Raw genomic sequence first — 12,392 nt, forward strand, 5'->3', positions numbered from 1 at the left:
CACATTACATTCAGACATTACGCCAACAATAACCAACATCCTGCACACTTTAACACGCGTTTATATACATTAAGGTGCAGGTGTATATACGAGGTGCAGGTGTGGTTACAGACAAGACAGTCCTCCCACTGCACATGGCGGGTCGAACCACGTGAATCGCGGGAGGCGAGCGTTCCGTGACAGAACCCCCTCCCAAGGGGCGCGGATCCCGACGCATCCGTCCAATGAACGTCAACCTCCAGGTACCGTGTACACGTACACACAAACACAGCATGGCAGTGCCCGGCGCCCAGGCGGGCCAGGTGCCGCCAGCAAGAGAGACCTCGCGGGGAGAGAGAGAAAGGCAGCTTCCCTGCCTCTCTCGGGGCAGTCCGGTACACTCCACCACACGTTGCGCCTGTAAACACAAAAGGCGCAAACAGAAACACACAATAGCACCAACACACAAACACAAGGCGCTGTGACGTGGCGCCCGCCGTCCCCGCAGGCTCCTTGACGTGTCCGAGGCCTCAGCGGACACGCGGGGGTGCACGTCCGCCCCGGTTCCAGACATCCCTAAACGGTCCTCCTCTTTCCCGCCGCTCTAAGAGCGTCCCAGAGGCGGGTTGCCTCTGAGGCTTTGGGCAGACCTTTCCAGTTTCGCTGGCGAGTCAGCTGAGGAGAAGGGTCTTGGGAGATCCCGCTGGCTCCACGCAACCGCCCTCTTTCTGGTGGTTGTGGTGCCCCTCGGTCCTCCCTGGCCCGGGCTCAACCGCCTGAGGCCCCCCCCAAGAAATTCCTGGGGCTGTTCCCCTCTACCTCCGGAGAAGACGCAGACAACGGTCCTCTCCCCAATATCCTGGGATCCAGGCAGAGGTGCAGAGGATGTTCATGCACCCCCCGCTAGGAATTACTTTTTTTGTCGAGGGAGAGTGCGTGCTGTAGCGGTTGGTTATTCTGTAACGTGTGCTGTAACATAGTCAATGTTCACTGTATTAGTGTTCACCGTATGTGTTTAATGTTAATCGTTTCTTGTTTGTATCAGTCGTGAGTGATTCTTGTGAGTGCCGTTAGTGTTTCATGTTAAATGTGAATAAATGTTCGTCCCAGTCGGAGGAGTCTGTGCGTCCTGCCGCTCCCCCTACGGCACTCGGGCCACCGCACGTTACCGCACCACTCTGATTAGCAGGGAAAATTAATGAATTAATTATTATTTAAGGACTATGTTAAATCAGTCTTGACTCATAAAGTCACAAGTTCAACAATGTGATTATTACTTCTGAAACCCTAACTAAATAAATAAATATGGCAGTGTCTTTACTTAAAATTCAAAAAAATCCATCAACCCATTGTATAGAGTACATTGTATTAACAGAAAACTTTTTATCTATCCAATTTGTGTTTGCAGATGTCAAAACAATATGGATCCATATTCACTGTGTATTTTGGTCCAAAGAAAGTAGTTGTCCTGACAGGATATCAAACTGTCAAACAAGCACTGGTGAATCATGCAGAAGAATTTGGAGACAAGAGACATCAGTCCCATATTCTATGACTTCAGCCAAGGATTCAGAAAACCTTATTCAGCCAATTTAGATGATGGAATGTGTGTGTGAGTTGATCATGGTACTATTTAAATTTTAATTAGGTAAATTATTTGTTTTTCATTCATTATTTATTTACTTTTTTGTTTTGATTTTTTTCAGAATAGATGGTGACTAGACTTCAGAAGAGTCCTAATAAGGAGCCTCCTGCTATTGAATATATTAGCCCAGGGTAATCTGTAGATAAACTACACCCTGTATGTTAATAGTGACTATGTGGAAATGTTCAAGTAGTGGTGTGCTGCCAAGAACTAATACTAAGGACTAACTGTTTCACATCCTGTTTAAGAGCCTTATAGGAGGGTAGAAACTGTTCATCAGCACAGAATGAGGTAGACTTCAGGAAACTAACTAGGAAGTAACAGAGACAATGACAGCAACAGCAACACCAAATCTAAACACAACTGGCAAACCAAAATAACCGACAAACTGGAAAGCAAAACAGGGCTTAAATAACCAAGACTGATGAAGATCCAGATAAACATTACCAGACACGGGTGAACATAATTACAGCTGGGGATACAGGCTCGGGGGTGGAACAGAACGAAACCAAAACAAGAGCTTGACAAAACCGAGCCAAGTATACCAGGGACAGAAACCAAACCAAGCACGTAAATATGTCGCCGTGGGAACTGCGATGCCTGTGACACACAGTGAGCAGGCTGTGTGCTGGGTGGCTACTGTCTAGCTGCATCATTTTCATTTTCCCCAAGCAGCAGGACTGATGGCTATCCTGTAAGGCTGGAGGTTTGTGGCCTATGATGGATTCTGCAGTCCTCACTACTCTCTGGAGGACCTTCAGTCACTTGCAGTGCAGCTGCAGTACCAGACAGTGATGCAACCTGTGGGTTTGCTCTCTGTTTTAGATCTATAAAAGGTGGTGAAAATGTCAGGCGGCAGGCCAAACCTCCTGAACCTTCACAGAAAGAAGAGGTGCTGTTGGGCTGATCTCACCAGTGTGTTGGTGTGGTTGAACCAGGTGAGGTCATCTGTGAGGTGTATACCGAAAAACTCAACCGACTCTTTCCCCTTGGGATACGTTGATGTATAGGCGAGAGTGACCACCCAAATGCAGCTTCCTGTAGTCCACAATCATCTCCTTCATTTTACTGACATTGAGCTGGAGCACTAACCTTGTCTCTGTAGGTTGACTTGTCTCCCCTTGTGATGAGGCCTAGGATGGTTGTGCTATCAGCAAACTTGAAGATGATGTTAGATGTGTGTTTGGCTACACAGTCATGTGTAAATGGGGAGTACAGGAGGGGGCTGAGCACACAACCCTGTGGAGCCCCTGTGTTTAGAGTCAGTGTTGAAGAGAAGCTGTTTTCTACTTTCCCCACCTTGGGTCTGCATATCAGGTAGTCCAGTATCCAATTGTGGACCAGGTACCTTGCGTGGGTTAACTGCCTTAAAGGATCTGACCTCCTCAGACACAAAGCTCTCCTGATCTACTGGGAGTTTTGCAGCAAGGGGGATGTTTTCCTCAAACCGAGCATAATGAACATTTAGCTTCTCTGCAAGTGAGGAGGTCAACCCCCCTATCACAGTACCAACTTCCTTTGTAGTCAGTGATCATGCAAAGTCTATTCCACATATGTCTGAGAATTCATTGATGTTAGTGCCAGCTGTGTCACAAAATATCCACCAGTCTGTGGTTTCAAAGCAGTCCTGAAGTGTGAAGGTGGCCTCTGCACTCCATTGATAGACTGATCAGAAAACCTTTTTTCCTGTTTGAGTTTTGTCTGTATGCAGGCAGGATAAGGATGGAGGTGTGATCAGATTTTCCAAAAGAAGGGCAGGGGAGGTGTTTATATCCTGAAGGAGAAGTCACCCAGAGTGACACCAACAAGGGAAACATTAATAAAACAAGATTCATGGTGAAAGAGCATGACTAAAGTGTAAGAGAAGAATTAGGAGAAAAGGGGAAACCGTTGTGAAACAGCCAGAGGGAAGCCAGGCCAGCAATGTTCTTCATAAAAGGCCATTTTCTGAAGACAATTATTATTTTATGTTATTTTCCTTATTAATCATGGTTATAATTTGGTTTTGCACTGGAATAGATCATAAGCAGTTTCCCAATGTGTGTTTCATCATGAATACCTGTTTTATATAAATATTGTAAAAACATGCAGTTGTCTCACAGTTAAGATGAAAAACCATTCTGCATTTTGTGTTTACATTTACATTTATGGCATTTCGCTGACATTTAGCTGTTTAACAACAAAGGTTTAATGATTTCTGTTTATGATCAAGGAATTCTGTTTTCTAATGGTGAGAACTGGAAAGAGATGAGGCGCTTTGCCCTTAGCACCCTGCAGGACTTTGGGCAGGGCAAGAGAGGGAGTGAAGAGAGAATCATAGAAGAGATGTGGAATTTGAGGGAAGTGGTGGAGAACTTTAAGGGTAAGAGACATAAGTATATATTTTCTATTTTACTCTTACCAGAAGTAACTATTTTTTGTAGTTGAGCCAAAAATGTAATTATCCAAATTATCCATAATGTAATTATCCATTTATCCAAAATGTAATATATGGGAACATTTAACATCCTGTTATTGGTTATTGTATAAATGCCTCAAATATCACCTCAGCCATTGTATATGGAAGCAGGTTTGAATACAGTGATCCTCGGTTCCAAAACATGGTAAACCGAAGCAATGAGAATATCAGGATCACTGGTTCAGCTTCTATACAGGTACCCTGCTATGTTTTTGAATAAGCAAGAGACACAAAGATAGGATGATGTATGGATAAATGTAGGAGGCACATAACAAAATGTTAATCTGTGTGTTTGTAGCTTTACAATATGTTCCCCTGGCTTCGGCTCTGGCTAAAGGACTGGAAAATTATCATGGCAAACTGTGAAAAAACTCTGAAGGATATAATGCAGCTTGTGCACAGCCTCCAGGAGACCCTGAACCCTCAGGAGTGCAGAGGCTTTATTGACTGTTTTCTAGCATGCAAACAAAACGTGGTATGTCCTTCTTGTGCTGTATACAGAAATGCTTAATGTGTCAAGTTTTATCTTGTACATAGTGCATATACAACCACTCATATTTTGGAGTATCCATATGACCTCTGTAGTGGTATGAACTCCTAATTTATAATTCTGCACTCATCAAATTTGTTATAGTTATAGTAAATTAATGGGGCACCATCGCATATGGAAATATTTTAATCAGTCTCAACTGGAAGTCGCAAGTTGTCTAACTCGTGATCATCCACCACAGGTTAGAAATGCCACCAGTGAAGCCACAAACTTGACAGCTAATGGAACGTTGAACTAATCAGCAATCGCATAGTGTATAATACATTGAAGAATAGAGGGAATAAAGAGAGAAACCAGATAAAACAAATGAGAATATTTGTTTAGAAAACAAAAGTAATCTACAGGACTAACTAGAAGACGACTCAATCTGACCTTTAATCAATAGGCAACTTAAGTTAATTTATATAGCACTTTTCATATACTGTGGCAATTCAAAGTGCTTCAGTAGCACTATCTGGCTGCCAAATGGTGAAACAGAAAACTCTCGTTTGCATCTCAGTGGGAGATTTTGAGTTTGATCAACAATCGATAGGATGTTTAGCAACTAATCACCAATTCTAAAGGAATTAATGTATTGATTCATATAGGTAATATCATTTTTAAAAACAGACAGGATAAATGAGAATAAAGGTCATACAGGGATCCCTAATAACTGACAGCATTACCTAGAGAACTACTAGATGTGAAGTTTAATTGCTAGTACTACAGTAAGTGGAAGCAGTAGTGGAAAGACTAACAAAATTAACATGTTTTGCTTAATTGACTATACTTGCACAAGGAGCTCTATGAGTGTGGGAAGCCTGATTGTCACACTGTGTAAAGGAATTCCCTGTTCGCTATGTCACAAGAATGACAACATCAAAGTTGGCTTTCAAAAGGCCATTATCACTTCTTATTATGGGGCATTTGGACAGTTCCAGCAGCCTGGAACATTGTCCATGTGTGCGTGATGCTCTGTGTGGGACAAAAACAAGCACACAAAAATCACACAATTCACAATACAGATAGGGGCAATATTCATGGGAGACAGGAATGTCTTTCCCTTGCTCCAAAGCAAGTTCAGTCATGAACTGTCAAACACCTGTTTCAAGCTTGGTATACACCTCTTTAACTGGTGTTTAAACATTGATAATAGCAGTATTTATACACATTGCGTTTACAATTGGCAGAGTGTCCTTGATTGACTCTCTTAATTCAGTGGAAAGTTAAATGTAACACTGTTCAGATTGCAGAAAATAAAATTAAAAATAACACAAATGTACGATGAATGTGAAGACCCACTGTGCTGCAAATGAAACGTGATGCAAATTCAAAAAACGCATGCAACTTCAGAAACCCTGCAAATAACAGCTACAACACGACGGACATGTTTCTGAGGACACGGAGAGGGAATGGACTCCTATGAGACCAGTGGTGACCGAGTAGCTAATGAAAAATATTTATATTTGTGATTACCATGGTTATATCGTTTGTTATGGATTATGTTGATACAGAATGAACAACTGATCTATTCATGCTCAGCAGTTTTGCATATTTAATTCTGCTAGGTTGTAATGCAGCTTTAAAGAACGCTGATGAAAAAAAAAATCCCATTTAACGCGACTATGTTTCTGGCTTAATACGTAGTTAGTTAGCTAGCTAGCTAGCTACCTTCAGAGTGTGTTACTAATTTACAGGATACACTATGTTTTTGTTCAGGTTTGATAGTTTAACTGGTCTGCTACAGTGACCATCTTGTCAATTGTCTTATTCTTACTAGTTAATCTCAAGTGTGTTGTTTTTACATACATACAAAATATGGTTTGAAATCAATAACGCTCTAAAAGTAGGTATATGGACAGAAACCTAGTTGTATTCGACAGAATCTCTTTAGGCTGAACTGGAGTTTAAAATAGTAACACACTCTGAATGCATCTAGCTAGTTATTAACTGGCAGGATCAGGTTTATATTTCTGTTAGTTGGGATTTTGTTTTATCAGTGTTCTTTAAGGCTGCATTCTTTACAACCAAACATGTGCAAGAATGCAAAGCACAAATAGGCCAATTGTTCATTCTGTACCACCAGTGACAAAACTTTGGAAATCACAAATATAAATTACTTTTCACTGGCTGTTTGGTTGAATAACCCCTTTTTGTGTCCCCCTGAAACAACACTTTCATTGTGTTGTGACTGGATTTGTAGCATTTCTGAAGTTGCATGTGTTTTTTGAATTTGCACTGCATTTCTGAAATGTAGCATATGTTGTCATTTTGAATAAAATGTTTTTGGAATTTGTATAACATTCATGAATTTGCATTGCATTTCTGAAATGTAGCACATGTGTTTTGATGAATGTGTTTAATGTAGTTGCAGCATGTTGGGTCTTCCTGGCCACCATACAAATGAACATGGATGAAACAATGGCTTAAGTTGGCAAGCATAAATGGAACCTTATGATTTTAAGCTTCTTTATAGGTTTTAGCACAGCAAAACTGGTTCCTTAAAAATATAAATAAAATGGGACTTCTTAAGAAAACCTTTTCATGCTTGTTGAATTGGTTCACTGTTAGGCCAGCTGATTAGGCTTGGTATGGAAAAAGCCAGTGGTTTGATGGTTTTCAAACATCTCTCTATATGATCCCTGGTATTACTCAGTTGTACTCTGATGGAAGAAAGTGGTCTCTTATGTTGGCTGACTAATTGATCCCTTCTGATTATTGGTTAGGAGGCTGGAAAAAAGAACTCATTGTTCCATGCACAGAATCTCCTTCAAACTGTTTCCAACCTGTTTGCTGCTGGTACTGAGACAACCAGCACAACGCTCCACTGGGGCATTCTGCTTAATGGCCAAGTACCCCCACATACAAGGTAAGAATTCCAACTGCAATGTGAATATCCAGTGTCCAAGACATTTCTCCAATGAGGAAGACAAAGAGGTGCTTGATGGTGTTTGAGGGTTTACCATGGTTGCTTCTTGTATTTGTTTATATTGTAATATTGAAAGAGTTGATTGCTTTTGTCTTCTTAAAAACACGAGACAATATCTTCTGTTGTGCTCCAGATCAGGTACAACAGGAGATTGACAGGGTGGTTGGAGGCCGCCAGCCAGTGCTGGATGACCACAAGAACCTGCCTTACACAGATGCAGTCATCCATGAGACACAGAGACTGGCAGACATAGTACCCATGAGTCTCCCTCACACCACTACCTGTGATATTAACTTCCAAGGCTTCTTCATCAAGAAGGTCAGGCTGTTAGATTAACTGAGAAGAGTCTAAAAGCAATACAACAAAAGCATGCATAGGATAAAATTATTAAATGTACGTAGGAGACTGAGAGCTGAAACTGGCTGGTTTATAAATATAACAAAGACATGACAAAATGGCTGCGTAAATTTAAATTTTGCACTGTTGTCATACCAGAGAAAGCTGTCACTAGCTTCCTGCTTAAGCTAAAACTGTGATTCTTTCCAGGGAACCTGTGTATTTGCTCTTTTGACATCCGTGTTGAAGGATGAGAATGAGTGGGAGAGCCCTTACACTTTTAATCCAGGACACTTCCTCGATGAGTAGGGACACTTCATTAAGAGAGATGCCTTCATGCCCTTCTGTGGAGGTGCACTGAAATCATTTTCTGTCATTGATCTGGTGCTCCAGATTTCATGTTGTACTTTAAATGTCTGTCTGTGTGTCTGTTAAGGGCGTAGGGTGTGTCTGGGAGAGAGTCTGGCCAGGATGGAGCTGTTCCTCTTCTTCGCCACTCTTCTGCAGCACTTTCGTTTCACCTGGCGTGTCTGAGGAACAGTTGGACCTCATGCCAGCTGTGGGCTTCACGTTGACCCCTCTCCCCATAAGCTCAGCGCAGTAAACTACTTGGCATAATCCATTCACTTTTAACATGTAAGGGTAGTATTTACATTCAAGGTTGGAATAATATTGGCAAAATACTATTTAAAAATTCACAGGCACTGGTGCAACCTGGATTTCAAAGTTCATCACACGTGACCAACACATTCACATGTAACTCACTTATCTGCCCCAACACTTGGCACCTAAAATTAAACCCTCATCATTCATATTGCTGAGTAACATTCAGTTTTATAATAAATGTATGATTTCTTATATGTGAATGAACCTTAATAATTTACAGTAAATATTAACAGTGCTTTTAGTTTTTCATGCCAAGTCAAGTTCATAGTCATCCCTCAGTATAATTCGTATATACATTATTACAAATGTTTCATCTGACAGTAGTGTGACACATATGAACAACATGGGAAGTCTGCCTCTGTTTTGCCATAATCTTCAAATAAAGTCTAATATTTCTACTGCACAAGGTATGATGCATTTCACTGTAAACACTCTCATCATCTGGAAACATTTGATAGAAATTGTTGCATCTTGTCCTCCCTAAGATGATCAAGTTTTTTGTTAGTGGATTGAAATAGTAGCAATGTATGTTTTAAATTTGTCAAAATACCTTTAACCAGGGCACCATGCTAAATGTAGGGAAATATGTTAATTATAATTGAAGTGTAATTACTTTAAAAAAAGCTTTATATTAATTCAGTCTCACTCAGGTTATGGTTAGTCAGAGTCCTAATCACGTATGCAGGGATTATAAAAATGAAAGTGAATCCTGCATTATATGGTAAATTAAATGTTAATAAACATATATAGTAAATAAACAGGGCTTGAGTATATGGAACCAACTAAAATGAAGCTATAGGTATAGTAATTGTTGTAGAAAAACCACAAATAACATTTGCAGATGCTTCTATCCAAAGCAACTTACAATTATGACTGAGTACAACTTGAGCAACTGAAGGTTAAGGGTCTTGCTCAGGGGCCCATCAGTGGCAACCTGGCAGCAGTGGTGCTTGAAACCACAATCTTCTGATTACAAGTCAACTACCTTAACCACCAAGCTACCACAAAACTAGAAAGAGAAAAAAAAATTGATTAACAACTAAATAGAGCCAAAAGGGAAATGCCATGGATTTTGGAACACTAAACTGGGACTCCTGAAAGGGAAGTGTGTCCTAAATAATCATTGAACTAGACTGGATTTGCCTAAATGTCATTCTGTGGTCAGGTAGTATGATAACACACAGCGAACTGGCATCAAAGTAGACCATGCTGACCCCGTTACCTGTTTGTTGAGTTGAGTTCAGGATCAGGTCACAGTTCACCCTTGAACTGGATCATTTTAGGAGCTCTATGAGAGCTCACTCACTCATAATCTCAAGATTTTCAATAGCACTGCGATGACACATTGTATATGTTGTTGGGGTTAGGTTTTGAGAATGTAAAATGACTTCCCCACTGCTGTCCATCAGATGGCATGGTTGAATAGCAAGGTCAAAGGCACTTGTTAAGCATTGCCACTGGTTTTGGAGTTTCTCATTTTAGACTCAACCGGAATCGATTTTGTGTTAGGGTATCTCGAGTCAGAATTTAAGGGCTGGGGTCGCTCATCACATGATTTCAGGGTGGCTTTTAGGTTTGCCTGTCGGGTAGGTGAGCAGAAAGTTCCCAATCCTCCCTACTCTCATTTGGCAAGCTAGAAGGTGGAACAGGTGTGGGGTTGTGTGTAAGTGAAGGAATGTAGAGCCGAACGAAGAGCCTTTCTAAAGAACATACATAAAGTGCAAGAGAGAAAATGTTTTATTTACATTTTCATTTTAGCAAAGTTGGAGCTTGATTCACACTCCACACCCACTACGGTTGCAGGGAAGACCCATCGTGCTGCAAATACATAAAGCACATTCATCAAAATGACAACACTTGCGATACATTTCACAAACGCAATGCAAATACATAAAGCACATTCATCAAAATGACAACACAACCCGGTGCAAATTCAGAAAACACATGCAACTTCAAAAATGCTTCAAATCCATTCCCAACACAACAGAAGTGCTGTTTCCAGAGGACACAGAGGCGATTGGACTTCAATGAGACCAGCGGGAAGCAACAACAACCAAGTGAAAAGTACGTTTTTAGGTTACCATGGTTTTATCATGGCTGGCTATTCGTGCTATACATTCTAGCGTATTTATTTATGCTAGGTTGTACATATCGCAGCCTTACAAACGCTGATATAAATCCCATTTAACACAATTCAGGTTCTGTCTAAATACCTGCCTACTATTTTACAGAATAGTATTCAATCTAAAGAGATGCTGCATAATACAACTCTGGTTTCTGGATAAATACCTACAATTAAGAGTGTTTTGTATGTATCTATAAGCATTACACTTCAGATAAGATAAGAACAAGATAGTTGGCCAGCATAACCAATGACCAAACTGGTTGCCCAGTATAATCAGATTGAGATTTGACCAGTATGACCCAACTGCTCAATCATACTGGTTGAATAGCTTGGTCAAGTTGTTTATGCTGCTGGACCTGCTGTCCAGTTGGAAATTGTGGCTAAACCATCAAACCTGAAACAAAACGTAGCTTTTGCTAGTCTACCAGTTTAATCAGATGATTTAATAGCATAAAGTACATCTATTGCCTGGATGTCCAGCTTTTCAACTATCTTGACCATCATTGACCAGATTAGATCATCTGACACCAGAAAATTATCTAGATTTTGTAGCTAGGGCTGTAGCATGCCTATTACGGAGGTCCACAGTTTATCATAGATATATACAGATCTATTCTAACAGTGCAAAAGTAATGATAGAAAAGTAATAACAATTTAGGTATTTAAAAAAACCCATTAGAATTCATGAAACAGAATGTCCCCACAATCTGCACATCCTAAAGGCATCACCTGTTCATTGCAGCATGTTTGGTCAGCGCACTCTCATATTAAATGCTACATACACTTACAGAGCATTATATTTCCATTTTCTTCTGTTTTCAGCTCATATTGTTTTGTCCTTTCTGTTGTTTCAGATACTAGAGTATACTACTTGCTCAAAGACTAAAGCTAACAGTATGTGTGTGAAAAATAGGTGGTGTTGAGGTAACTAAAAGAATGTTTACAGGAAAAGAGGCTTAACTAAACTTTAATTTTACTAAATCTAGGCCTATATTCTTAAAGCTTCTCAAAGCATGAGTGCTAACCTAAGGTGATATTTTTGTCTCATCTACAACACTGACAAACAAATCCTAGATAAGCATTGAGAAGCTTTATGTACATGCACCCCAATTAAAGCATAATTAAATGCTTATTGTAAAATTATTAATGAAAATTGTGACAACATTTAAGGCTCCAGGTCGTAAGAGGAAATGTGATAAAAACCACAAATCAAGTGGAATGGTGGAAATGAAGTCAGACAGCGACAAACCAAAACAGTTCAATGATATACAGTGTATTGTACAATAGACAGTATGATATATATATATATATATATATATATATATATATATATATATATATATATATATATATATATATATATATATATATATATAAGAGACAGTGTAACACTGGATTATAACGTCAGGAGTGACACAGGCCAAAATAACTCACTAAACCTAAACAGACAAAAGAAAAATACACATACAACTACACTACGTGGAAAACACAGAGCAAACCCACCCCCCAAACAAAATGGCAGTCACTTCCTACTTACCAGTGAAACACAACAAAGGGAACAAAGTGGAACATATACAAATACACAACGGCAAAAACAAACTGCTAGTGCAAAGTCAACATGGGAAGCAAAGTCATACACTAAGCCAACCATCAACACTGCTAACAAACAACTCAAGAGAACATCTCTCTCTTCCTCTAGCTTCTTCCCTCTTTTATTTCTCCTCA

General features: G+C 40.1%; 1 pseudogene; it reads left to right on the top strand.

Annotated features, from left to right (window-relative positions):
* The first annotated feature begins 224 nt into the window (after positions 1-224).
* Positions 225-8,634, top strand: LOC145654600 (cytochrome P450 2K1-like; annotated as a pseudogene).
* The last annotated feature ends 3,758 nt before the right edge of the window (positions 8,635-12,392 follow it).

Source organism: Electrophorus electricus, unplaced genomic scaffold, assembly GCF_041902795.1.
Source record: "Electrophorus electricus isolate QZ-2024a unplaced genomic scaffold, ASM4190279v1 Scaffold138, whole genome shotgun sequence".
In the NCBI taxonomy this organism is placed as follows: Eukaryota; Metazoa; Chordata; class Actinopteri; order Gymnotiformes; family Gymnotidae; genus Electrophorus; species Electrophorus electricus.